The following is a 27948-nucleotide window of genomic DNA, read 5'->3' on the forward strand; positions in this document are numbered from 1 at the left end:
GATGTGACAAATGGATTTTCACCCAGGGGTTCTGGCTGCTGAACAGATTGCAGGTTGGTAAATTAATTGTATATTGTAAATTGCACCGTATGGAGGTGGGGAGGAGAATTGGGAGTTTGGGAAGTTGGTGGGAATACAATCCATTGGCTAATTAGTTGTAGCTAATAAAAGGAAGGGAAGATCAAGAGGAGTACCCATTATAGAGTGGTCAGTGTGAGAGTGGCCCAGTGTAGGAGTGGGCTATGACTGGGGAAGCTTTGGTAAACAGAGACTGAGGTGGAGGTACAGGAGTTGAGGAAAGGTAAGGACAGGTTTTTCTTACTCTTTCCTCTTCAATAGACAGTGGCAAATGACAGGCAGGGCAGGGACATGAACCTCTATGGATTTAAATAAGGCATGGAAGACTCACTCAGAAATTTATGAGACATGGGATCCATACAACTTTGATTGCTTGGATTCAGAAATGGCTTACCTGCACAAAACTGCAAGTAGTAGTGGATGGAAAGTATTCAACCTGGAGATCAGTGGCTAGTGTAGTTCTGCAGGGAACTGTTCTGGGACCCTGATCTTTGTGACTTTTATGAATGAGTGGGACTAAGACGCAGAGGAGTGGGTCAGTAAGTTAGCAGATGATATGATGGTTGGAGTTGTTGTGGATAGTGTTGAAGGTTGTTGTTGATTACAACAGGATATGGATAGGATGCAGAGTAGGGCGGATGGAGTTCAACCTGTATTAATGTGAGGCGATGCATTGTGGAAGTCAAACCCGAAGGCAGAGTATATGCTTAATGATAAGATACCTAACAGTACCTAACAGGAACTTTGGGATCCAAATCTGTCGATCTCTCAAGTTTGCTGCGCGGGTTGTAGGATAGTTAAGAAGGCCTGTGGTATGCTGGGCTTCATTAGTTGGGGGATTGAATTCAAGAGTCATGAGGTGATATTAAAGCTCTGTAAATCTCTGATGAGACCTCACTTGGAATATTGTGTTCTGGTCACCTCATTATAGGAAGGATGTAGAGGCTATGGAGAGGGTGCAGAGGAGATTTACCAGGATGTTTCCCTGAATGGAAAATATGTTTTATGAGGCAAGGTTAGCAAAACTGGGACTTTTCTCTTTGGAGGAAAGAAGGGTGAAAGCTGACTTCATAGAGGTCTTCAAGATTATGAGAGGAAAGGATCAGATAAACAGCCAGCACCTTTTTGTTTCCAAAGTGGGAGTAGTAAACGTTAGAGGTTATCTGTACAAAGTGAAGGGAGTAAAGTTTAGGGGAGACATCACGGATAAGTTTTTTACACAGAAAGTTGTGGGTACCTGGAATGCATTGCTTGGGATGGTGGAAAGTGAAACAATAGGAGTATTTAAGAGACAGGCACATGGATGAAAGAAAATTAGAGGGTTATGAGGTGGCTTTGATTTTATTTGGTTAGTACAACATCGTGGGCCAAAGGGCTTGTTCGGTTCTATAATGTTCTATGGCTGCAAATTGTGAGTGGTGTCCACAGGGGTTGGTGTTGGGGCTACCTCTTTTTATGTTTCATATTTAGATTATGGAATGAGTAGCCAGTGTGAAGGTGATAAGAAGGGAGGTGGAGGAGCTGGTCACGTAGAGGAAGCTGCGGAAGGACTTAGACAGATTTGGAGAATAGGCAGAAAAGAGGCCAATGAAATTGAATGTCATACGCTTTGCTAGAAAAATAAATGGCCAGATTATTTTCTAAATGGAGAGAAAATTGAAAATACCCAGATGCCAAGTTCCCCGGGAGTACTTGTGCAGGATTGCCTGAAGGTAAGCTTGCATGTTGAAACGTGGTGAAGAAGGGAAATACAATGCTGGTGTTCATTTCAAGAGGAATAGAATAGAAGAGGGGGATGTGATGTTGAGAGCTTTTAAGGCAGTGGTGAGACTTCACTTAAGCAGTTTTGGGCTTCTCGTTAAAGAATGAATGTGATGATGCTGGTGAAGATTCAGAAGGGGTTCACAAGAACAATTTCAGGAATGAAAGGCTTGAGGACCTCTTGGTCTGTACAACCAAAAGTTCATGAACACAGCCCAGGACATCACAGGCCTTACCACCATCGAGAACATCTCCAGGAAACACTATTGTTGGAGAGCAGCAGAAATCATTAAGGATCCACATAACTCAGAACATGCTCTGTTCTCATCAGGAAAGAGGAGTTGGTCCCACAAGACTCACACCACCAGGTTCAGGAACAGCTGCTACCCCAGACTCCTCAACCACAAACTCAATCAGAGACTCATTTAAGGACTTACATTTGCACTATATTGATTTTTTTTAATCATTCTCTCTGACAGTTTGTTTACATTTCTTTATTTGTTTACATATGTACGTTGAGTACAATTTTTTTTGCACTACAAATAAGTGGTAATTCTGCCTTGCCCACAGGAAAAAAGAATCTCGTGGTTTTATGTTATTGCAAGTATCCACTCTGACTATAAATCTAAAAATCTAATCTACTTATTGGAATTTAGGAGAATGAGTGGGTATCTCATTGAAACATTTCAAATACTGAAAGGCTTGGACAGAGCAGATGTAGAACAGTTGTTTTCCATGGCGGGAGAGTCTAGGACAAGAGGGGACAACTTCAGGATTGAAGGGTGTCCACTTAGAGCAGAGATTTGTAGGAATTTCTTCAGCCAGAGTGTGGTAAATCTGTGGAATTTGTTGCCACAGGCGGTTGTGGGGGCCAGGTTATTGAATGTATTTAAGACAGAGATTGTTGGGAGTCATGTGATATGGAGGTGCTGAACAGATGGACCAACAAGAGCTCCTAATACAATCCTGTAAATTGACTACAAATCTCGGGAAAGAGAGAAAACAAAGCCCAAAAATCATCTCAGCATGGGTAAAAAGAACAGAGCAGTCCTCCTGAAAACAGAGGAGACAGACGGGCGGAGACAAATGCAGTCAGAACTGACGCACAGGAGAGTTTGGATGTAGAAAGAGCCCAACATGATGGCGGAGGACCTGGGGTCAGCAAGCAGTAGATCAGTGCTGGCAATTGGCAACGTGATGGACGTTGTACAATCACTGGCTAACAAAATTGAGACTCTAGGGAAGAGGGTCCAAAAGAGAATGGAAGGAGGGAGTGAAATGAAGATTCCACTCACCATTCTAACCAACCACATGGCAGCCACCAAAGACAAAATGGAGGACATAAAGGCCCACTGGAGAAAATTAAAAACGATACGGATCTGGAATATTTAAAGAGAGAGATTACTGGGGAAACTGGATTCGCTAGAAAATTTTAACAAGTGGCTGAATTTGGGGCTAAGGGGAATGGGTAGAGGGGAAAGAGTTGGTGTTTTGGGGGGGGGGGGAATGGATCCCAAAGATCTTGTGAATAAACGGACGTGATGAGCCCATTGTAATTGAGAGGGCCCACTGAACCTCTGGTCCATGACCATGGCCAAACCAATGCACACGCCCAATATTGATAAGACTGCATAAATATCAAGACATGGAGATGATACTCCACATGGCCAGGGAACATGATGGACCACATATAGACAAAGGGGCGAGGATTAGCTTTTTCCCTGATTTGAATGCAGCACCGGTCAAGAAGAGAAAAGAATTCAACGCCATTTAAAGAATTCTATGTATAAAAAAATTGGAAATGCCCTATTGTCCCCAGCGACATTACGAATCGACATGCCGGGCGTGAAAGAAAATATTAATGTTAGCTGGCACAGAAAATGAAAGAAAGACCCAAGGGGGAGATGGAAGAGCAAGCAAAATAGACCAAGGGACAAAGGGCATAAGGGATAAGGAAAATAATGAGATAATATTTTTCTTGACATTATTGTATAATCCAAAGATGGATAACAAAACAATATAGAACATAATTTAAGGGATGTATTAACAATAGGAGGAGACAAAGACAGTCAATGTAAATATATATAATGAGGAGTGGGAAAGAGAACCAAATAGAAGGGGAAAAGTTTCAATGAGAGCAGCAGGGGAACAATGGCACCAGGGGTTAGCTATTGGCGCCAAAATAAAATGAAAAAAATGTAGTATATATAAAGAGGGGATTTGTGTTTTATTTCTGTCTTTTCTTTTTCGTGTTTTTGTTTCAGTGGGACTGCCAGCGTGAAGGAAAGAAATACTTGAATGAGGCATGCACCCGGCTGTAAAATAACATATGTAGGCTTCCAGAGACAGGTAAGCATAAACACAAATATCATTAGTATTAATATAAATGGATTGAATGGATTTATCAAAAGAAAGTGAGTTTTAGCACACCTCAAAAAATTATGGATAGATATAACATTTGTTCAGGAAGCACTTCACAAAGTTATATCATCTTCATATAATTCCAAGGTGAGCGGGGTAGCCATTTTAATGAATAAAAATGTTCCAGTGGTGGTGAAGGAGGTAGAAGTGGATATGAATGATAATATATTATAGCACACTGACAGATCTACTCAGTGGTTTGGTCAGTTATGAACCTTTATGCATCAAATACAGACAATAAGCTATTTATATAAAGGGTCTTTCTTAAAATATCTGGAGGACAAAACAATGTTTTAATTGGAGGAGATTTCAGTTTTTGTTTAGCTCCTATATTGACTTCTATATCACAGACTGTGAGAAAAAACTAAGGTGTCAACTGCCACACTATCATATATGAAGGATTTAAACATAATAGATGCCTGGAAACGGTTCTACCCCCAAGCTAGAGACTACTCCTACTCATGATACTTTCTTTTTTTAAACTATTTATAATATATAAAATACAGATATATAAAAACCCCTAACATATCATCAATAAACTAACACAAAAAAAATTAATTATAACACTACCCCCCCCACCCAATCACCTCATTACAAAAGAAATCCCCAAACTACCCCTACCCCTTCATAATAATGGAGCTTTGTATATTGATAAATATGAACTTCATTTTAACATATATAAAAAATAATTATATATTTATACTTTAAATATGGAACCCACATTTTAGTAAAAAAAAATAATTATTATTATACAAACTACATGTTATTTTCTCGAAAGGAATACACATTTTCAATTCATTATGCCATCTCTGAATACTTATTTTTACATCATCCTTTCATGTTACCGCTACACATTTTCTTGCCACAGCTAGAGCCAAGCAAATAAATGCAATTTGAGATATGTCCAATTTTAATCCTTCTTTTAGACCCTTCAGAAAACCCAATAGAAAGACTAATAGATGTGCTTGCTTCGGCAGTACATATACTAAAATTGGAATGATCCAGAGAAGATTAGCATTGCCCCTGCGCAAGGACGATACGCAAATTCGTGAAGCGTTCCAAGAGAAAAATAAAAAAAATTTAAAAAAATTTAAAAAAGAAAGACTAATGGATCAATTAATATATGAATATTTTACAATTGATTTAAAAATTCTCTAATTTTCAACCAAAAATTAAACACCTTTTTACAAAACCAAACTGAATGTGAATAAGTCCCTTTTTGAATTCCACAATGAAAACATAAATCTAAATCTTTAAAACCATATATTTTTAACTTTTCTGGCATCCAATACGATTGATGCAAAAAATTATAATTAACTAAATTATATCTCACATTAATTAACCTAGTTACCGCATCTTCACTCATTTTTACCCAATCTTCTTCCAATATAGAAAGTTATAGTTCATCTTCCCACATATTTTATTTTAAAAACATTTGGTTTATCCATCTTTTCCTGCAATAGTGCATACATTTCTGATATAAAATCCTTTTTAGAAGATTCCATAATTAACTTTTCAAACCTCATCATCACTGGAAGTTTACGTTCCTTTTCAAAATTCTCTTTGAAATAAGCCTGCAACTGGTAATAAGCAAATATTGACTTTGATGATATTCTAAATTTCTCTTGCAAGTGTACAAATAACATAAAAGCACCCTTCTCAAAACAATCTCCCACCTTTCGAATACCATTCAAATCCCAGTCCTTTAAATATCAACTGTCCATCGAAAACGGAATAATTTTATTTCTATAAATGGGAATCTGAACTGAAATTCTACCCTTGGATCCTTATTTCTAATAAATGATTAATCACAGGTACATTATACATTTTCAAAAGATCTGGCCTCCATTTATATATAAAATCATTAGCATTATTCTCCAAAATATGAATCAACTCTATATTAACCCATGTAGGAATCTGTTCAATATCAAACATTCGACTAATAAATTTCAATTGTGCTGATTCATAATAATTCTGAAAATTTGGTAATTGCAACCCTCCTAAAGCATACTTACAAGTCAATTTTTGCAAAGAAAATCTAGATAATTTGCATTTCCACAAAAATAAACAAATTGAAACATTAAATTCTTTAACAAATATATTTGGCAAAAAACAAGAAATAGATTGAAAAAGATACTGTATATGAGGAAATATATTCAATTTAATACAATTCATGCATCCCTTTAAAGTTAAGGGCAAATCTTTCCACATCTTCAAATCTGCCTTAATTTTTTCAATAAAGGTATATAATTTAGTTGATACAATTGTAGATACCCCACATTCACAATCACTCCCAAATATTTTATTTTATCCGACCAACAAAAATGAGTCATCTGTTTACATTCTGAATAATCTTCATTCGAAACTGGTAATAACTCACTTTTATCCCAATTCACTTTATATCCTGACATTTTTCCATATTGTTCCAAACAATCCTGCTAAGGTTTTAAAGAATCGTTAGGATTTGTTAAATATATTAACACATCATCAGCAAATAAGTTAATTTTATACTCTGTTTCTCCTACTAATATACCCTTAATATTAATATTCCATCTATTATATTGAGCTAATAGTTCAATAACCAAGACAAAAAGAGCTGGTGATAATGGACAACCTTGTCTAGTCGATCTTGAAAATTTAAATGAAGATTAAATTAATTAATTTGTCACTACTCTTGCTGAGGCATTTTTTTATATAAAGCCTTTATCCAACCAATAAAAATGGACCAAACTTAAAATGTTCCAAAAAATGCCATTCAACTCTATCAAAAGCCTTTTCTGCATCCAATTAAAAGTAAATTTTGATAATTTTAGATGCATTAATTAACACAATTAATTTAATATTATCAGCTGAATATCGATTTTTAATAAATCCAGCTTGATCTATATGAATCAATTTGGGCAAATATTTTGCAATCCTATTTGCTAATACTTTAGCCACATTTTTATAATCTACATTTAACAAAGAAATTGGTCTATATGATGTTACTTTCAAAAGATCCCTAACTTTCTTTGGAATAACCGTAATCAAAACTCTAGTAAAAGATTCAGGAAGAGAAGATGTTTCAGAAGCTTGAGACAAAACCTGTCTAAATATTGGAAGTAATAGATCATAAAATTCCTTATAAAATTCCAGCGTAAACCTGTCTTCTCCAGGTGATTTTCCGTTAGGCATAGTCTGCAATACCTCCTTAATTTCCAAATCAGTAAATGAAGAATCTAACTCCTGAACATCTAAATCATCCAAAAACGGAAGATCTAACCCAGCCAGAAAAGCTTCTACTCGATCAGAATCATGTTCAATCTCTGACGTATATAAATCGTAATAAAAAGAACAAAATTCATTGTTAATTTCCTGTGTAACTTCTGAACCTCTTCATTATCCTAGAAATCTGTTCTGTTTTTAATTGCCAAACCTTATGAGCTCTCTCTCTCCCAACTCATAATACCTCTGCTTAGATTTTTGAATTAACTTCTCATAATGATATGTCTGTAAAGTATTATTGCGCATTTTCAAATTAGATAATCGTATCTTTTTATCTTCTGTCACATTTCTCTGCACATTTTTCTCTAATTCTTTAATCTCCTCTTCAAGTTTTTGACTATCTGCCATGTAATCTTTCTTAATTTTAGTTGTATAACTAATAATTTGACCTCTTAAATAAGCTTTCAAAGCATCCCATAATATAAATTTATTTTTACGTAATTCTCATTTATTTGTAAAAACAATTTAATATGTTCTTTAATAAAGATAATAAATTCAGGTTTTTTCAACAGTGCTGCATTAAATCTCCATCTATAACTAATTGGTACCATATCAACAAAAGAACATGTCATCAATAAGAGTGAATGATCTGATAATGTTCGACTTTTATAATCTACAGTAATTACTCTCCCTTGTAATTGAGCAGATATTTTAAAAAATCCATTCTGGGAAGAGAATCATGCCTTGCCGAACCTTCTCCAAATCTCTACCAAATTAAAATCTTTCATAACCACTACCGATCGTTGCGCCATTTTAGATTTTCTTACAGATTTTGGAGACTTATCCAACAACGGTTCCAAACAACAATTGAAATCTCCTCCCACCAATATATGGGGTCAATCCCATAAAAGTCTCCGTAATAAACTGTTCATCATCTACATTAGGAGCATAAAAATTTAACCATGCCCTTGCTTCAGAAAAAATCTTACAATTAACCATCAAAACTCTACCTTTCTTTTCCGAAACTAATTCCAATGTAAAAGGCAATTTCTTATGAATTAAAATTGCTACCCCACAAGGAAGATGCAATAACATGTCCAACCCAGTCCCTTTTTAACTTTAAATGTTCTTTTTCAGTTAAATGAGTCTCTTGCAAAAAAGCTATATCCACTTTCATTTTCTTAATATAACCCAACACTCGTTTCCTTTTTATTGTGTTATTCAACCCTCTAACATTAAAGGTTGCAAAATTCAAATTAGACATAATAACACAAGCAATTCAGACACACCACAATAAAATATAAAAAAAGGCTCCTAACTATTCGTTATATATAAAACACTACAGACAAAAAAAACTTTAAAAAATCTAAACTAAAAACTGAAACAAAAACACCCACCCCCCAAAGTACAGTTAATACCACCTGTGACTGATGACTTCGGAAACATCCGGGTCATCCACTCTCCCAACCAGACTTCACAACAAAATATTTAGTCCATTCATGATTCAGATATAATTTAAGAATCCACCTCCAGAACCACCAATTGTTTGGTTTCCAACTTTCTGTACCCTTTTCCATTTCCAGCTTTATCAATATTCACCAAGGGTCTTCCAGAGAGATCATGAGTCAACTTGGAATCTGGCAAAGAATTAGCACAAGTTAAAGCATCCTGTACCTATTGAAAAAATTTGCAATTGGTATCGCAGGATATCAAAAAGCTGATCTATACTCTTTCTTCCACTACACTGCTTTAGCTGGATTAAACTCCTTTCACCTCTGAATTACTTTTTGACTTAAATCTGCATAAAAGAAGACCATGTTACCCTGTACCATCATCGGGCCTTGATTCATATGAGCTTGCTGAATTGCCGCACGTAAAATCATTTCCCGATCCTGATATCGAAGACATCTAATCAATACTGCTCTCGGAAATTGACCTGGGAAAGGTTTCCTTCTTAAAGCACGGTGAGCCCTATCTAATTCCAAACATTCCAGAAAATATTCAGTCCCCAACACTTCTGGAATCCAGTCCTTGAAAAATCTTGTTGGATTCGCTCCTTCAAAACCTTCAGGTAGCTCCACAATTTTAATATTATTCCGCCGACTTTGATTCTCCAATTAATCCATTTTTTGCAGAATTTTTTCCTCCAGTTGCCATCCAGTAAGTGACTCTTCAATTTGACCAACTCTACCTTCAGCATTCTTCATTCTTCCTTGAACTACATCAACAGCAGTCAGACATTTATTAATATCCAATTTAATTGAAGCAATTTCTCCTGACATATCAGATATTCTAGTTGTAATATCTGCAAACTGCTCATCAAAACTTTGAAAACTATTAGACATATATTCCATCACGTTATCACTTCTTTTAGTTAATTCTTCAAACATTGAAATCACATCAGGGCCTGATGAAGGACATAAAACTTGGTGATTTATAGGTGAAGGTGCCTTTAATGTTCAAGGCCTATCTTCAATAATCTTGGCAGCTGCTATCAATAATTCCTGATCCTCTTCATCCATGTCGTCGTCTTCTTCTTGTTCCTCTTCTTCTGGGATCAAAACTTCTTCTTTAGTAGCCTGGCTGCGGGTTTGGACCCCCATCCAAGCTGAGCCGACATCGATGGTGCAGTGGTGAGAGGCCCCCCTCCGCAGCCCAGACTCGCTACTAGCAGCGCATACCTCGGCGCCCCCACCAACGTCCTGGAGCGACACCAACGCAGTAGCATCGGCACCATCTTGTGTTCCACCACGCACAGAGGATGCCGACGCTGAGCCTAACCTTCCAAGAGCGTTGAGGCTTCGGATCCATTGAAAATTGATTTTCAGGCTTCAATTGTTCGGTAGGCTCAAAGTCTTCTGTTTTTTCCAGTGTCTTAAATCGTGATTTTTTTTCGATGGTTGTGATTTTCCCTTTTCTTGTCTCTTTCATCCTCAACAGATGAAGATTTTTTTCCCAGTTAATCACCATGTAAATCAGTCCTCTAAAGTCGGCTTTTAAACAGTCCAGTCAGGGAGAGGTGATTCCCCACGTCTTCGTCCTACGCCATTTTGTCACGCCCCCCCACCCACCCCCCCCCCCCACAACCCCATGATTCTTTCACCAGAATTGACTATTTCCTAACTTTGGCATAGTTAGAATGCAGGATGGTTGAATCGGAGTAGTTAGCCAGATTATTAACAGACAGTGCACCTTTGGCATCGACGATAATGATGCTAGAAAAACAGGCATCAATGTATCGGTGGCAACTCAATTCTATGCTGTTGAAAAGAGGGGATTACTGTATGTTTATACAGAAACAAATTAACGTATTTTGTGAAACTAACTACCCATCGACTAACAACCATTTCCTGATGTGGGACCAACTAAAGGCCGATTTAAGGGGGCAGATAATATCATACACTAAAAATGTAAAGAAAAAACATATGGCAGAAATTAACAATCTGGGAAAAGACATTACGCTGTTAGAGAAAGAAAATCAAAAATCTGGCTCAAAGGACAAATACATACAATACAAACATACAAAATGGAAAGAGACATAATGAGATCGAAGCAAAAATATTATGAACTGAGGGAAAGAGCGCACAAAGTTTTATCTTGTCAGTTAAAGGCAAAGGAAACCTGAGGACGATCAATGAAGTTCAACTGGAGTCAGAAACTATAACTCACGGTCCAAAAATAATTAACGATATTTTTAAACAATTCTACACAGTTTACTTCGGATTAGGGGAACAGACTTCCCATTGGAACTGGAGCTGTATTTATTACAGGACATGGGCAGAACATTAATTAAATTCCAAATATAAATCAGAATCACCATAGGATCACACAAAAATAGATGACTTTTTGAATGGAACTGAGCTGCCAAGATTAAGCCAAGAGGACCAGATGAGGTTAGATGCCTCCCTCACCAGGGAGGAAATTGAAAGAGCTTTGGGACTGTTACATGTTACTAAGTCTCCGGGGGCAGGATGGTTTCCCACCTGAGTTTTACAAAATATAAAGACTTGTTGATGCCACTCATGATGGGTGCGGTTAATCAAGCTGTGGAGGCAAAGATTCTCCCAGACACCATTTCAACAGCAATAATTGTGATGTTATCTAAGAAGGATAAAGATCCATTAAAACCTGCATCTTATAGACTCATCTCGTTATTAAATACAGATTACAAGATAATAGCCAAAGCACTGGCTGAGAGATTGGGCCAATATCTCCCAAAATTAATAAATCTGGACCAACCAGGTTTCATAAAAGAGACATTCTGCTGACAACTTGGGAAGATTATTGAATAAGATACATCTGGCACAATCCAGAGAAGACTCCCATGTAGCAGTAGATGCAGAAAAGGCCTTTGATAGATTGGAATGACCACATCTATTTAAAGTCATGGAAAAATGTGGGCTGGGACAATTATTGGGTAAAAACATTATATTCCAAACCACAACCAAGGATCATAACAAATGGCCATATTTCATTGACAGTCCCCTTCAGTAGGTTTAGCAGGCAGCTTTGTCCATTGTCTCCAAGGCTGTTTGTATTAACTATTGCATTATTAGCAGAATAGATTAGGAAGGACCCACACTTAAAGGGATTCAAGGTGGGTCAAGCTGAACATAAATTAAACCTATTCACAGACAATGTGCTATTATACTTTTCGGAACCAGCTCAGTCATTGACCAAATTGCAGGCCACTCTGGATGATTATGGCATAATCTCTGGATATAAGGTAAATTTGGAAAAAAGTAGAATTATGCCACTGACTGATTAAGACTATAAACAGGAGAGTCACTTCAAGTGGTATTCAGGTTATTTTAAATACCTAGGGATAATAACAGACTTGGGAAACTTATACAAATGTAACTATACCCCTATCCTTGAAAAGATCGGAGATGATTTAAACAGATGGAGAAGCCATCTTTGATGGGCAGGGTAAACTGTATCAAAATGGATGTTTGCTGAGATTACAATATTTAATTCAATCCATTCCTATTTATCTACCATGAACATTTTTTAAAATATTACATAGCATGGGGGAGGGGATAGTGAAAGATTTCATTTACAAAACAAATACCAAATTAATAAATAAAAGAACAGATAACCCCATCCTAAAACATCTGGTAAAAATTGGAAGGAAATTAATGATTGTATCACTAAAGAGATTGCAATATTGCCCGAAGCACCCTCAATACACAACAAACTGATGTCCATGAGTTTAGGTAACAAAATTCTGGATATTTGGGACCAATAGGGGATCTGAACTATTGAGGACTGCGATGAGAATAGACAGCTCATGTCCTTCGAACAACTGAAGAATAAATATGATTTACCTCGTGGAACCTTTCACTACTTTCTACAGTTAAGATCCTTCCTGAGGGAAAGATGGGGCCCGAAAATCACCCCACCTGAAGGGAATGAGGTGGAAGGGCTACTTTGACTGGGCGGCGCTCCCAAATTTACATCCAGAATGTACTTTGTATTTCAAAGTGAGAGCCCAAAGCCGGGCCTGCAATGATCGAGGGAGAGGTGGGAGTCAGACAGGGGAACAATGATCAATGAAGAGTGTTGGTCAGATTTATGTAGAGAAAGTGTAATATCGATGATCAAGACCAGACGAAGATGGCACAATATAATTTCTTACACCAATTATATCTCACACTTCAAAAATTACATAAAGGAAAACCAGAGATATCGGAAATGTGCCTCAGATATGGATTAGAAATTGTTACCTTTATGCACTTCACATGGACTTGCCCGAAGGTGAGACCCTTTTGGTTGGAATTATGTCATATATTAACTAGGATTACGGGAACAGACTTCCCATTGGAATTGGAGCTGTATTTATTGGGAAACCTACAGGACGTGGGCAAAACATTAATTAAATTCCAAATTAAATTTGTAGACATTGCCTTGACAGTAGCAAAAAAAAATGGATTGTGATCACCTGGAAGCCCAACTCTGCCCTGCTCATCACTTGATGGACCACAGAGATGCACAACTGTGTGCCCATGGAGAAAATAATATAATTTAAGAAATAAATCTGATGCTTTTGCTAAAGTATGGCAAGCTTATCGAGAGTACATTGGTGTCCAGCAATAACAACAGCCCACAGTTCGAAAAAGCCAAAAAATGCATAAAGACACAGCAGTGAAGCATCTCAAGGAGTGGAAGTCGCTGAATTCCTTTTTTTTCCTTCTTACCATTTTTCTGTTTGTCACTTTAATTCCTTTAGTTGTTTAATTTTGAAAGTTTTGTGGGGAGGGAAGGAAATTGTAAGTAAGCTGACATAGTGTTTGCATCTGAGAAATGAATTATACTAAAATAAAGTGTAAATACATTAAAAACAATTGTTTTTTCAGATGTGATACTATGTTTTTGGAAAAATTGAAAAATAAAATTTTCAAAAAAGATGGAGATTGATAGGTTCTTGATTAGCCAGGGCATTAAAGGTTATGGGGAGAAGGCCAGGCAGTGGGGCAATGGATCAGCTCATGATTAAATGGCAGGGCAGATTTGATGGGCTGAATAGCCTCTGCTCCTATGTCTTATGGTCTTAAGAATAGGATTGGGTAGTGGATGATTAATAATCAGTACAAATTCAGTGCAGTTTTCCTCTGTACATTGGAGAAGAGAAGATATTTTATATCTACACTAATGCACAGTTCTCACTTTCTGCTGAAAGCTGATGTGAACATAAACTGGAAAACTTAATTTTAGGCTTAAGTAAGTTTCATATAACCATATAACCATATAACTCTACAGAAAAATTGAATATAACCTTAGTCATGTAACACCATCCCTGTTTCTGGGCTGATGCAGGTCCAATGATCAATCTATTATGCCCAGCAACCACTGAACACATTGTTGATTGGAGTGAAACACGAAAGTCTGCAGATACTGAGATTATAGTAAAAACACAAAAATGCTGGAAGAACTCAGCAGATCATCGTCTATGGGAGGTAAAGCAATTTAGACGTACAGCATTGGTGACAGGTCCTTCTGGCCCGCAAGGCCACGCCTCCCAAATACACCAATGAACATACAACCCCCATATATTTTTGAATGGTGAGAGGAAACTGGAGCACCCCGAGAAAACCCTCGTAGACCATATAACCATATAACCGTTTACAGCACGGAAACAGGCCAGGTCAGCCCTTTGAGTCCGCGCCGATTCACTTGAACAACTCCACTAGCTCCCCCCCTGCTCTCCGCCCATAACCCTCCAACCCCCTCATCTCTATGTACACATCCAATCTTCTCTTAAATGACAGAAGGAACCCTGGCACAACTATCTCATTTGGAAGATCATTCCATTCTGCCACCACACGCTGAGTGAAAAAGCATCCTCTAATATTTCTCCTAAAGTTTTGCCCCCTTACCCTTAACTTATGCCCTCTTGTTCCAATCTCCACTGCCCTCAGGGGAAAGAGTCTATTTATGTCTAGTCTATCGATTCCATTCATAATTTTAAATACCTTTATCAAATCCAATGAATAAAGTCCCAGTCTCCTTAATCTTTCTCCGTAATCAAGATGCTGTAAGCCAGGCAACATCCTTGTAAATCTTCTCTGCACCCTCTCCACCTTATCTATATCGTTCTTATAATTTGGAGACCAGAACTGAACAAATACTCCAAACCTGGGGCCTCACCAATGCCTTAAACAGCCGCAGCATCACTTCCCAGCTCCTATATTCTGTACTATGATTTATGAAGGCCAGCATACCATATGCCTTCTTAACCACCCTGTCTACATGGAAATCCACCGTCAATGAACTCTGTACCATAACCCCCAGGTCCCTCTGTTCCTCTGCGTGCCTCAATGTACCTCAACTGCATATGTCCTATTTTGGTTATTTTTTTCCGAAATGCAGCACCTCGCACTTGTCTACATTGAATTCCATCTGCCATCTTTCAGCCCACACTTCCAAACAAATCAAATCCTTCTGTAATCCAAGAAAACCTTCCTCACTATCCACCACTCGCACTATTTTCATATTATCTGCATATTTGCTTAGCCAGTTAACCACACCCTCCTCCAAATCATTAATATAAATGATAAACAACAAGGGACCCAGCATCAATCCCTGAGGCACCCCACTTGTCACAGGCTTCCAACCTGACAGCCAAGGGGAAAATATATAAACTGCTTACAAACAGCGCCAGATTTAAACTCTGGTTGCTGTGCTAACCTCGACACTAAACTATATATATATATTAAAAAAAACAACTTTTCAGGCCTGAGTCATTCCTCAAGGTTTGAGCAAAGAGCAAGTCAGCGCCTGAATAAAAAGGTTGGGGAGAGGGAAGAAAGGTCAGGGGGAGGAGCACAGGCCAACAGGCACGAGCACGAGACCTTGGACAGACATGTCAGCATGGGGCAGGGAATTGGATTGGGATGTATCAATAAGTCTGGTGTAAATTGTCTCTATTCACAATTTAAACCAAGCTATCCTTCGATTTGCGATGTATTTTTAAATGAGCTAAATCTTATTAACCTCAAAAAGTTTATATCTGTATGCTGTGTACAGTTTTTTTCTCTCTACTGATAAGTAATTCTGCTGCGCCCACAGAAAAAGGAATCTCAGGTTTTATGTCATGTCATGTGTGTACTCTGACAATAAATCTGAAATAACTTTAGACTTCTGTAATCACTGTGTTGATGGTAGTGTTAGGTAGACACTCCTTGACGTTGACCCAGTAATGAACGGACAGGCAAGAAATGTTCAAATCATGATGGCCTGAAAGATGCATACGATGGCAATCCTCTGATTTTGTGATAAACATGTGGGATCCAAATTTTGATCAAGGGATACAGCCCAGTATTGCTGAAGAGGACAAGGAGTTGGTCAAACCAGTAAAGTCAGCTGAAGCAAGTTATTATATTGTCGGATTTAGTTTCTGATCCTCAGAGGAGAAATAATTATTTGGCTCAAAGTTAAAGAAGGCTCTGAAATGCCAGAAGCCTTTACTTCGTACTTGATTGCATCACTCAGAAATGTCATACACAATTAATTAAATAGAGTAGTTACTGTTGTCAGTGAGTAAAATATAAATCATAAAAACATTTCTGAGAGTGGGTAAGGCATGATTTAAATCCCCCAGGAAATAAATCTCCTTCAGAACCTCCATCTGCCTTCAGTCATCAAATCACTACTGCTATAAAGTGATGTGTGTATGACGTTTTTGTCTGCACCTTTGGCTCAAGTAACAAATCCATATCCTGCTGCTTTTCAGTCTGCCTCCTTGCCTTCATAACTTTAGACTCGCATCTGGGGCTGTCCGTAGTTTTGTTTGGCACTGTGCTGGGCTGCTGGCACCCAATGGTCATTCTCACCAATCTCTTGGCTTGAGGGATGTCAAAATCCAATCAAAGCTGCTCACATTCCCTCTGCAACTGTCCATCATTATGGGGTAAGTCTCACCCTATTTGTTCGTGTTCAGTTGTCAATGTCAGTAGTTTATGGGGTGACATGGTTGGCGTAGCAGTTTGAATCCCGCACTGTCTGTCAGGAGTTTGTACATTCTCTTCGTGTCTGCATGGGTTTTCCCCGAGGATTCCGGTTTCCTCCCACCCTTCAAAACGTACTGGGGTTGCAGGTCATTTGGGTGTAATTGAATGGCACAGGCTTGTGGCCAAAAGGGCCTGTTTTTAAGATTTTTTTTTAAATTTAATGTAAAAATTTTAAATCACCATCCATGCTCACCATTGGTCACCAATCAAGTAACACTGTCCAAAGTTTTGGGTTAAGATCATCTGGCTCAGAGAGGCTGTTGAACTGCATCTTGAATTCACTGTGGATGTGAAGAAGTCTGCCTATTATAAAAAGTGTATTAACAGTACCAGCCTCAAACATTAAAATAGGTCTTAGCACGAGGCTTGGGACCTGCTGCGACATTAGTTATTGGATTGATCTTATAATGGAAACATCCAAGATGTCCAAGGCACATTCATCATAAATAATCACTTTCCACCCACCTCTCCTTTGTGTTACCCCAGTTCCAATTCTCTCTCCAAAATCTTCTCAGCAAAATACTCTGTGACTTCCCCTGCAATATTTTCTCAAGACTTTGACCTGTTCACTAACCCCTCCATTTCTCTATGACCTCCTCAAGACTTGGATCCTATTTTAAATTCCTTTCTCTACCATTGTCGTGATCCTTTTGCCTTCCCCAATCCTCCCATTAACCTCAGTGATCCAATTTGTGGCACTTCTGTTGTGATGTCTCTTATCCCCATGCCAGGTAACCATAGAGGAAAATCTACCATGCAGGATACCCATGTATTCTTAGCAGAGAAATGTCTGAGCCTAGGAATTACTTGCATGTCAGTGTCACAATTGTTGAGACCCATAAACTGTAGTTTAGTCAACCCAGATATACAGATATAAAAGAATTTAAAAAAATGAGAGAAGGGCTCTGGATAGCACAATTTTTTACATTGATGACTAGTGGTGATCCCAGGGGTCGGTGCTGGGACCATCGTTTGTTATCAAGACAAGTCAAGTTTATTGAATCTGATTGTATGTACAACCCGATGAAACAGCTTTCCCCAGTCCTCGGCGCAAAACATGTAAATACACAACCAGACATAACACACATACAAACAATACATTTGCATGGCAAGTATTTTATCTATACAAACAAATAAATAAATAAACATTATTTTTTACATATGCGAGTTTCAGATGGTTAGTATGAGCAGTTCCTTTGGTCGTTCAACATTCTCCCTGCCCGTGGGAAGAAGCTGTTCCTCAGCCTGGTGATGCTGGCTCTGATACTCATGTATCTCTTCCTTGATGGGGTCTTCAATGAATTTTGCACCCTCTTCAGACAACAATCCCAGTAGATCACGTTGTTGGGGGGGGAGGGAGACATTAGTGATCCTCTCTGCCACTCTTATGCACGTGTGGATTAACCTCCAATCCATTTCTCTGCAGGAACCGTACCACACTGTGATGCAGCTGCCAGGACATTCTCGACAGAGCTCCTGTGGACATGATGGTGGCCGGTAGCCTTTCCCGCTTCATTCTTCTCAGGAATTGCAGTCAATATTGTACCTTCATGATAAGTGAGGAGATGTCGAGTGTCCACAATAGGTCACTAGTTAAGAAACTTAGTGCTCTCCACTCTATCTACTACAGAGTTATTGATGTGTAGTGGATGGTGGTCATTCCTGGTCCTCCTGAAGTCCACGATCATCTCCTTCATCTTGTCCAGTTGACACTCAGGTTGTTACTCTCGCACTAACTCGCAAGATTTTCCACCTCATCGTTGGTACTAATGAGGCCAACGACTATTGTGCCATCTGGAAACTTGATGACACTGTTGAACCTGGATCTGGCGATGAAGTCGTGGGTCAGTAGCATGAAAAGGAGCAGGTTGAGCACACGGCCAGTGCTCAGTCTGTTGGTACATGATATTCTTCTAGACAGACTGTGGTCTTTCTGTTAGGAAGTCCAAGATCCAATTACAGAGTGGCACAGTGTACATAGCGGTTAGCAAAATGCCTTTACAATATCAGCGATTGGGACAGGGGTTTGAATCCCGCGCTGTCTGTCAGGAGTTTGTATGTTCTCCCTGTGTCTGCATGTGTTTTCCTTGGGGGGGGGGGGTCTGGTTTCTTCCAATCGTTCAAAATGTACCAAAGGTGTAGGTTAATTGGGTGTAAATTGGGCAGCACAGACTCGTGGGCCAAAATGGCCTGTTACTGTGGTAAATGTCTAAATTTGTAAAGTTTTAGTGGGGTGTTGAGTCCCAGCAAGAACAGCCTCTCCACCAGCCTCTAGCATATGATCGTATTCAATGCCAAGTTGAAGTCACTGAACAACAGCCTGGCATATGAGGCATCATTCTCCAAGTTGGCCAGGATAGAGTGAAACAAGTTTATAGAATCTCTGAGGAAAGGTTTCACACTGAAATGGGTCCAGCTTCTCTGGATGCGTTCTATCACCAAACTCGAAGCATTTCATAATGGGCAGTAGTCATTGATGCCTGTTATTTTCACCCCCTTGGATGATGGTGGCTGTCTTGAACCCTGCATAAACGATGCTTTGCTGCAGTGAGATGTTGAAGATAATATCAATGATCTGGATGATAATGTGGTCAATTGGGTCAGCAAGTTGTAGATAACACTAAGACTGGAGATGTTGTGAATAGCGAAGAAGGTTTTCAAATCTTGCAGAGGGATCTGAACCAGCTGGAAAAGAAGCTTAAAAAATGGCAACAAGTGTGAGGTATTGTATTTTCATATGTGCAGTAGAACTGGGAATACAAATACATAATTCCCTAAAAATGGTGTCCTATCCATGTACCTGTACAAATTCTTCTTAAATATTAAAATTGATCCTCCATTCACCATTCCACATTTCCACCACTCTCTTTTTTATTAAATTTTTTATTTTTCACACCATAAACCACATTGACCATGATACATACATTTTCCTTTTCAAATATATACAGTGTCATTTTCTCCCCCCCTCCCTCCTCCCATCCCACCCTCCCTACCTCCCCCCCCCCATCCATTTAAAGTACAAAATCTAAGATACATTAAACCAGTCAAACAATGTTGTCATTCAATAAAAATAAACAAGAAATTTCACTCAGTCAATTCTTTTCATTTCCTTCTCCTTTCGTTAATTTAGGTGGTAAATGTCTCCGGTAGGTTTTCTCTATTGTGTTTCATGTATGGCTCCCATATTTGTTCAAATATTTCAATATTATTTCTTAAACTATATGTTATTTTTTCTAATGGAATACATTTATTCATTTCTATATACCATTGTTGTATTCTCAAATTATCTTCCAATTTCCAGGTTGACATAATACATTTTTTTGCTACAGCTAGAGCTATGTTAACAAATCTTTTTTGTGCACCATCCAAATCAAGTCCAAATTCTTTGTTTTTTATGTTACTTAGGAGGAAGATCTCTGGGTTTTTTGGTATATTGTTTTCTGTAATTTTATTTAATATCTGGTTTAGATCTTCCCAAAATTTTTCTACTTTCTCACATGTCCAGATTGCATGAATTGTTGTTCCCATTTCTTTTTTACAATGAAAACATCTCAGATACTTTTGGGTCCCATTTATTTAACTTTTGAGGTGTAATGTATAGCCTGTGTATCCAGTTATATTGTATCATATGTAACCTCGTATTTATTGTATTTCTCATCGTTCCAGAACATAATTTCTCCCATGTTTCCTTTTTTTTATCTTTATATTTAAATCTTGTTCCCATTTTTGTTTAGTTTTACCATTTGTTTCCTCATTCTCCTTTTCTTGCAGTTTAATATACATATTTGTTATAAATCTTTTGATTATCATTGTATCTGTAATCACATATTCAAAGTTACTTCCCTCTGGTAACCTCAGACTGCTTCCTAATTTGTCCTTCAAGTAGGATCTCAATTGGTAATATGCCAGCACTGTATCTTGAGTTACATTGTATTTATCTTTCATTTATTCAAAGGATAATAATCTATTTCCTGAAAAACAATTTTCTATTCTTTTGATCCCTTTTTTCTCCCATTCTCTAAAGGAAAGGTTATCTAAAAGGGAGTAACTGATTTTGCGTCATTATTAGTTTTGGTAATTGGTAATTTGTTTTATTCCTTTCTACATGAATCTTCTTCCAAATATTGAGCAGATGATGTAATACTGGAGAACTCCTACGTTGTACCAATTTTTCATCCCATTTATATAATATGTGTTCAGGTATCTTTTCCCCTATTTTATCTAGTTCTAATCTAGTCCAATCTGGCTTTTCCCTTGTTTGGTAAAAATCTGATAGGTATCTTAATTGTGCGGCTCTATAATAATTTTTAAAGTTTGGCAGTTGTAAGCCTCCTTGTTTATACCATTCTGTTAATTTATCTAGTGCTATCCTCGGTTTCCCCCCTTTCCATAAAAATGTCCTTATTATTTTCTTTAACTCCTTGAAGAATTTCTCTGTCAAGTGTATTGGCAATGCCTGAAATAGGTATAATATCCTTGGGAAAATGTTCATTTTAATACAGTTTATCCTTCCTATTAGTGTTAATGGTAAATCTTTCCAATGCTCTAAATCGCCCTGTAATTTTTTCATTAGTGGATAATAATTGAGTTTATATAGATGGCCGAGATTTTTATTTATTTGTATACCTAGGTATCTTATTGCTTGCATTTGCCATCTGAATGGTGATTCCTTCTTAAATTTTGAGAAATCCGCATTATTCATTGGCATTGCTTCACTTTTATTTACGTTAATCTTGTAACCCGACACTTCTCCATATTCCTTCAATTTTTTATATAATTCTTTTATTGATAGTTCTGGTTCTGTTAAGTATACTATAACATCCGCAAATAAACTGATTTTATATTTCTTGTCTTTTATTTTTATCCCTTTTATATTATTTTCTGTTCTTATCAATTCTGCTAGTGGTTCTATAGCTAATGTGAACAATAAGGGTGATAGTGGGCTTGTTGATCTGCTTAAGTTAAATTGCTTTGATATATATCCATTTACTGTCACTTTCGCCAATGGCCACTTATATAATGCTTTAATCCAATTAATATACTTCTCTGGTAAACTGAATTTTTGCAATACTTTGAATAAATAATTCCATTCTACTCTGTCAAAGGCCTTCTCTGCATCTAAAGCAACTGCTACTGTTGGCGCTTTACTCCCTTCTACTGCATGAATTAAGTTAATAAATTTACAAATATTGTCTGTTGTGCATCTTTTTTTAATAAATCCAGTTTGGTCTAGATTTACCATTTTAGGTACATAATCTGCTAATCTGTTTGCTAATAGTTTAGCTATTATCTTATAATCTGTGTTAAGTAATGATATTGGTGTATATGACGCTGGTGCGAGTGGATCTTTCCCTTGCTTTGGTATTACTGTAATTATTGCTGTTTTACATGAATTATCTACCCGAATAATATGAATATTCCTTTTCCTTTGGGTGTTGTTTCCTCCATATATCCAAAAGTTGCATTTCTTGCATCGATTTAATTATAAATTTGGTTACTTTGTTCTTTCTGTTAATAAGCATTGTGTTTTGTCAATCTGGTTGATTACTTCCAAGAGGGGAGGAATTAATAAATCTTTAAATGTTTTATAGAATTCTATTGGGAATCCATCCTCTCCTGGTGTTTTATTATTTGGTAGTTTTTTTATTATCTCTTGTATTTCTACTATTTCAAATGGTTCTGTTAATTTATTTTGTTCCTTTATTTGTAATTTTGGTAGTTCAATTTTAGTTAAAAATTCATCTATTTTGCCTTCTTTCCCTTCGTTTTCAGTTTGGTATAATTGTTCATAGAATTCTCTAAAGTTTTCATTGATCTCCGTTGGATTATATATGATTTGTTTGTCTTTTTTCCTTGATGCCAATACCATTTTCTTAGCTTGTTCTGTCTTAAGCTGCCATGCTAGAATTTTGTGCGTTTTTTCCCCTAGTTCATAATATTTCTGCTTTGTCTTCATTATGTTCTTCTCCACCTTATATGTTTGTAGTGTTTCATATTTTATTTTTTTATCTGCCAATTCTCTTATTTTAGTTGTATCTTCCTTCATTGCTAATTCTTTTTCTATATTTACTATTTCCCTTTCCAACTGCTCTGTTTCCTGATTATAGTCCTTCTTCATCTTGGTTACATAACTTATTATTTGCCCTCTAATGAACGCTTTCATTGCATCCCATAGTATAAACTTATCTTTCACTGATTCCGCATTTATTTCAAAGTACATTTTAATTTGTCTTTCAATTAATTCTCTAAAATCCTGTCTTTTAAGTAGCATGGAGTTTAATCTCCATCTATACATTCTTGGAGGGATGTCCTCTAACGCTATTGTCAATATCAAGGGTGATGGTCCGATAATATTCTAGCTTTATATTCTGTTTTTCTTACTCTATCTTGCATACGAGCTGATAACAGAAATAGGTCTATTCTTGAGTATGTTTTATGTCTACCCGAATAATATGAATATTCCTTTTCCTTTGGGTGTTGTTTCCTCCATATATCCAAAAGTTGCATTTCTTGCATCGATTTAATTATAAATTTGGTTACTTTGTTCTTTCTGTTAATATTTTTCCCAGTTTTATCCATATTTGAATCCAAATTAAGGTTAAAATCCCCTCCTAATAATATGTTCCCATGCGTATCTGCTATCTTCAAAAAAATATCTTGCATAAACTTTTGATCTTCTTCGTTAGGTGAATATACATTGAGTAGATTCCAAAACTCCGAATATATCTGACATTTTATCATTACATATCTCCCTGCTGGATCTATTATTTCGTCTTCTATTTTAATTGGTACATTTTTACTGATTAATATAGCTACTTCTCCTGCTTTTGAATTGTACGACGCTGCTGTTACATGTCCTACCCAATCTCTCTTAAATTTCTTGTGCTCCAATTCAGTTAAATGTGTTTCTTTCACAAATGCTATATCAATTTTTTCTATTTTCAGTAAATTTAGCAGTTTCTTCCTTTTGATTTGGTTATGTATTCCGTTAATATTTAAAGTCATATAGTTCAACATAGCCATTTCATACTTTGTTTATCTTCCCTTTCCGTTTCTCCATCATCATCTTTCCTTCTTATCCATTTCTGCTTTCTTGTTTTGAACACTTTATAAGACAACATTTCTAAAACATCAAACATTTTCCTTATTCTCCTATTTAAAACTTCTTTAACCCCATTCTCCCCTCCCCCTCTTGAGTTGCCCTTTATCCCTTGTCGGGCAACCACATCTTCCCTCTCCATTTGGATTTGCGAATTCACTCGCAAACGTCAACTGATTTTGCAGTGACCGTAACTCCTCCCCACCCAGCCCCCCCCGAAAAGATTTCAATTTTCATATGTAACAAAGGTCACTCTTTTAATTCCCTCCTTATTCCCTCTATTTCCTTTCATTCCCTTATTAATTCTTATCTATATTCTATATATTTTCCTCTAAATATGGATACATTCATGTATACACACACATAGATACACATCTACATATATATGTACACATATACCCATATACACACATACATATAGTTCGTGGTCATTTTTACTCTCATTACATGTCTTCATCTCTCTGCTTGTTTTGTAGTTGTTCTGCAAATTTTCGTGCTTCCTCTGGATCCGAGAATAGTCTGTTTTGTTGCCCTGGAATAACTATTTTAAGTACTGCTGGGTACTTTAACATAAATTTATATCCTTTTTTCCATAAGATCGTTTTTGCTGTATTGAACACCTTCCTCTTCTTCAGGAGTTCAAAACTTATGTCTGGATAGAAAAAAAATTTTTGACCTTTGTATTCCAGTGGCTTTTTGTCTTCTCTTATTTTCTTCATTGCTTTCTCCAATATATTTTCTCTTGTTGTATATCTTAAAAATTTTACTAAAATGGATCTTGGTTTTTGCTGCGGTTGTGGTTTCGGGGCTAATGTTCTATGTATCCTCTCTATTTCCATTTCTTCCTGTAATTCTGGTCTTCCTAGGACCCTGGGGATCCAATCTTTTATAAATTCTCTCATATTCTTGCCTTCTTCATCTTCCTGAAGGCCCACTATCTTTATATTATTTCTTCTATTATAGTTTTCCATTATATCTATCTTCTGAGCTAACAGCTCATGTGCCTCATTAACTTTCTTTTTCCTATCTCTAATATGACCATTTCTATTTTATTCATTTTTTCTTCTGCATTCTTAATTCTTCTTTTTATCTCATTAAATTTTTGTAATTGCCATTCTTTCACTGATTCCATATATTCTTTAAAAAAAGACAATATCCATTGTCTTGCCTTTCTCTTCTTCTTCCATTTCTTTCTGTTCTTCTTCTTCTCCTTCCTCTGGGTTGACCATCTGTTGTTTCCTTGTTTTCTTTTTACCCTCTTCTTTCTTGTTGTCGTTTTTTTCTCTGTTCTGCACCCGCTGCTGTATTGCAGGTGTCTCTCTCAGCTGTGGAGATCGACTCCGCAGCTGTTCCCCCCTCCCGTCAGTGTGTTTTTTTTCATGCGCATCGCACTTTTACTCGGCTCTGCGAGCCATTTTTGTAGTCCCGAGCCTGGGACTTCCACTGACCTGAGGGAGCGGGCTTCTCTCTCCGCGGCGGGCCTCCTCGGACAGGTAAGGCCTTCACCTTCTTCTTCCGACGTTCTTTCTTCTTCTCTTCTTCCCGTTGTTTTCGACTTTTCTCTCTTCGCTGCCATTTTCTTCTCAGCTTTATTTTTACTTTGTTTTAAATTTTAATCTTTTACCTTTGTGTTTTGTGCGTTTTTTTTAACTTTTCCGGAGAGGGCTGGAATTCCCTGACCGGCCACTACTCCATCACATGACTCCTTTCTCCCACCACTCTCTATGTGAAGATGTTCCCCCTAAACTTTTCCACTTTCACCCTTAATAATGACCTCCAGTTTGTATCTCACGTACCCTCAGAGAAAAAAGCCTAACTACATTTACCCCTCACACTTCCAATTAGCTCTATCAGATCTCCCTTCACTCTTCCTGAAATCCAAGCAATATCCTAGTAAATCTTCTCTGCATTCTATCTATCTTATTGATATCAGTTTTGTTAGGTGACAAAAACTGCACACAATTCTTTAAGTTTGGTCTCATCAATGTCTTATACAACTTCATCATAACATCCCAACTCCTAAACTGAATACTTTGATTTATGAAGGCCTATATGCCAAAAGCTCTCATTATAACCCTATCCGCATGTGATGCTACTTTCAAGGAATTATGTTTCTGTATTCCCGGATCCCTCTGTTTTACTGCACTCCTCAGTGACCGACGAGCAGGCAGTGGTGTTCATGTTCAACATCATACACAGGGGCAAGATTAAGAACGACAAGAGAGTCTAGCTGACAACATACAGCTACGGCATCCAGTATTGTCCTGGGAAGTTTAATGACTCCACCGAAGCCCACTCCCGGACCTGCGCATCGCTCCACGATGACCAGCTGCAGGCACTGCACGAGTCCCTCTGCCACCAGGGCATCATCCACTTACACCATTTTATCAAGTCCCAGACCTTCCCGTACACTGTCAGGGATGTTAGAAACATGACGGAGGCATGCCGGGTCTGCACGGAATGGAAACCTCGCTTTTTCCACCCACCCCAGACTCTTGTCGTGAATGTCCCTCGGCCCTTTGAGCACCACAGCATGGACATCAAGGAGCCCCTCCCTTCCACAAATCACAACGTTAATTTCCTCACGGTCATAGACGAGAACTCCCGCTTCCCCTTTTGCCACCCCTTGCCCATACACCTCCACCATCATCAGGGCACTGGAAGGCAGTTCTTCTGGCCCCTAACTCAAAAGGGTGGTCCATAGAATACTGGCAGGACACTCTTCTGAGGTGCTCCATGCCATTCGGTCACTTCTGTGTATGGCTACCAACGTGACCCCTCACAAACATCTGTTTTTGTTCTCCAGGAGATCGGCGACAAGAACGTCCCTCCCGGCATGGCTCACATCCTCAGGACCAGTTCTCCTGCATAGACACGTGTGGGCGCAGAAGCCCAAACCCTGATCGAGCAGGTGCTTCCTCCTACACGCAAACAGCTATGTCTACGTTAGGTTCGGCAGCGGCAGGTAGGCCACTGTCTCAACCAGGGACCTGGCACCAGCAGGAGCATCCACTACAACACAGCATCCTCCAGCCCAGGACCCTATCGATCTGACACACAGCCCTGACCCCGAACAGCTATGGGGCACTCAAGACCTTCTTGGGCACCAAGGACTTGCTACAACCGTGGTGGACGAACCCGCCCACCCCCCGCCCATCTGATGCCATACACATGACTTAACCCCAGCCCCCCCAGTCACCTCTCTGCATTACACCATACCAGCTGCTCTGGCCCCTGCCCCAGCACCACCACCCCCCCCCCCACCCCACACCCTCACTGATCAATGACCAGAGCCAGTCTTGCAATGGTCGCAGAGATTCCGACGGCTGCTGGACTATCTTAATCTGTAAACACTGTGTATATGTTTGGGGCTTTACTGCAACTTCTTCCCCACCCACCCCTAGGTCAATTTCAAAGAAGTGGTTGAATGTGGTGGTACATCACTGGCCTACTGCAGGCCTACCTCTGTATCTGCAGAAGAGCATGGGGGACCAGACAACATCTGGCCAGTTGACAATCAGCCGACCTGAATGGACCAAGCCTCACCCAGTTGGGTGTCAATCACCCTCCGGAATACAAGCCTGAGCCGGCCCTTCAAAGACACTCTCAGTTTACAACAGCTCTACTCACAGCTGACTTTGTGGAAGGTTATGTCAAATAAAGCCTGTTGTACAGTCTTTTGGTTTTGTGTGTTTTGCTTCTGACCAACAGTGCATCACAGGCTGTATCAGCCTTGGGATTGTGGATGTGAGGGCAGTGTACAACATCAGGTGTTCGCTTCACCGCTTGTGCCCAGAAGCAATGAAGACTGAAACCATAACTGTAAGTCAGGAGTTCATGAAGAAAGGGTGAAAGGATTTGGATAATTGTCCATCT

At 38.2% G+C, this 27948-nt stretch overlaps 1 long non-coding RNA gene and 1 other non-coding gene across 4 annotated transcripts; both read left to right on the plus strand.

Moving 5' to 3' along the window:
• Nucleotides 1–4104: 4104 nt before the first annotated feature.
• On the plus strand, nucleotides 4105–27741 carry LOC138743721 (uncharacterized). 3 transcript variants are annotated; one of them, XR_011345033.1, is made up of 4 exons: nucleotides 4105–4188; nucleotides 18400–18530; nucleotides 26879–27037; nucleotides 27477–27741. It is a non-coding gene; the product is annotated as an uncharacterized lncRNA (long non-coding RNA). The 3 variants fall into 3 exon arrangements; XR_011345032.1 differs by lacking the exon at nucleotides 4105–4188 and adding an exon at nucleotides 16713–16873; XR_011345034.1 differs by lacking the exon at nucleotides 4105–4188 and adding an exon at nucleotides 16713–16873 and having other exon boundaries at nucleotides 18400–18470.
• LOC138743754 (U6 spliceosomal RNA) lies at nucleotides 5222–5328 on the plus strand. The gene has a single exon (XR_011345057.1). It is a non-coding gene; the product is annotated as a U6 spliceosomal RNA (small nuclear RNA).
• Nucleotides 27742–27948: the final 207 nt, after the last annotated feature.

Source organism: Narcine bancroftii, chromosome 9 (assembly GCF_036971445.1).
Source record: "Narcine bancroftii isolate sNarBan1 chromosome 9, sNarBan1.hap1, whole genome shotgun sequence".
Taxonomy (NCBI): domain Eukaryota; kingdom Metazoa; phylum Chordata; class Chondrichthyes; order Torpediniformes; family Narcinidae; genus Narcine; species Narcine bancroftii.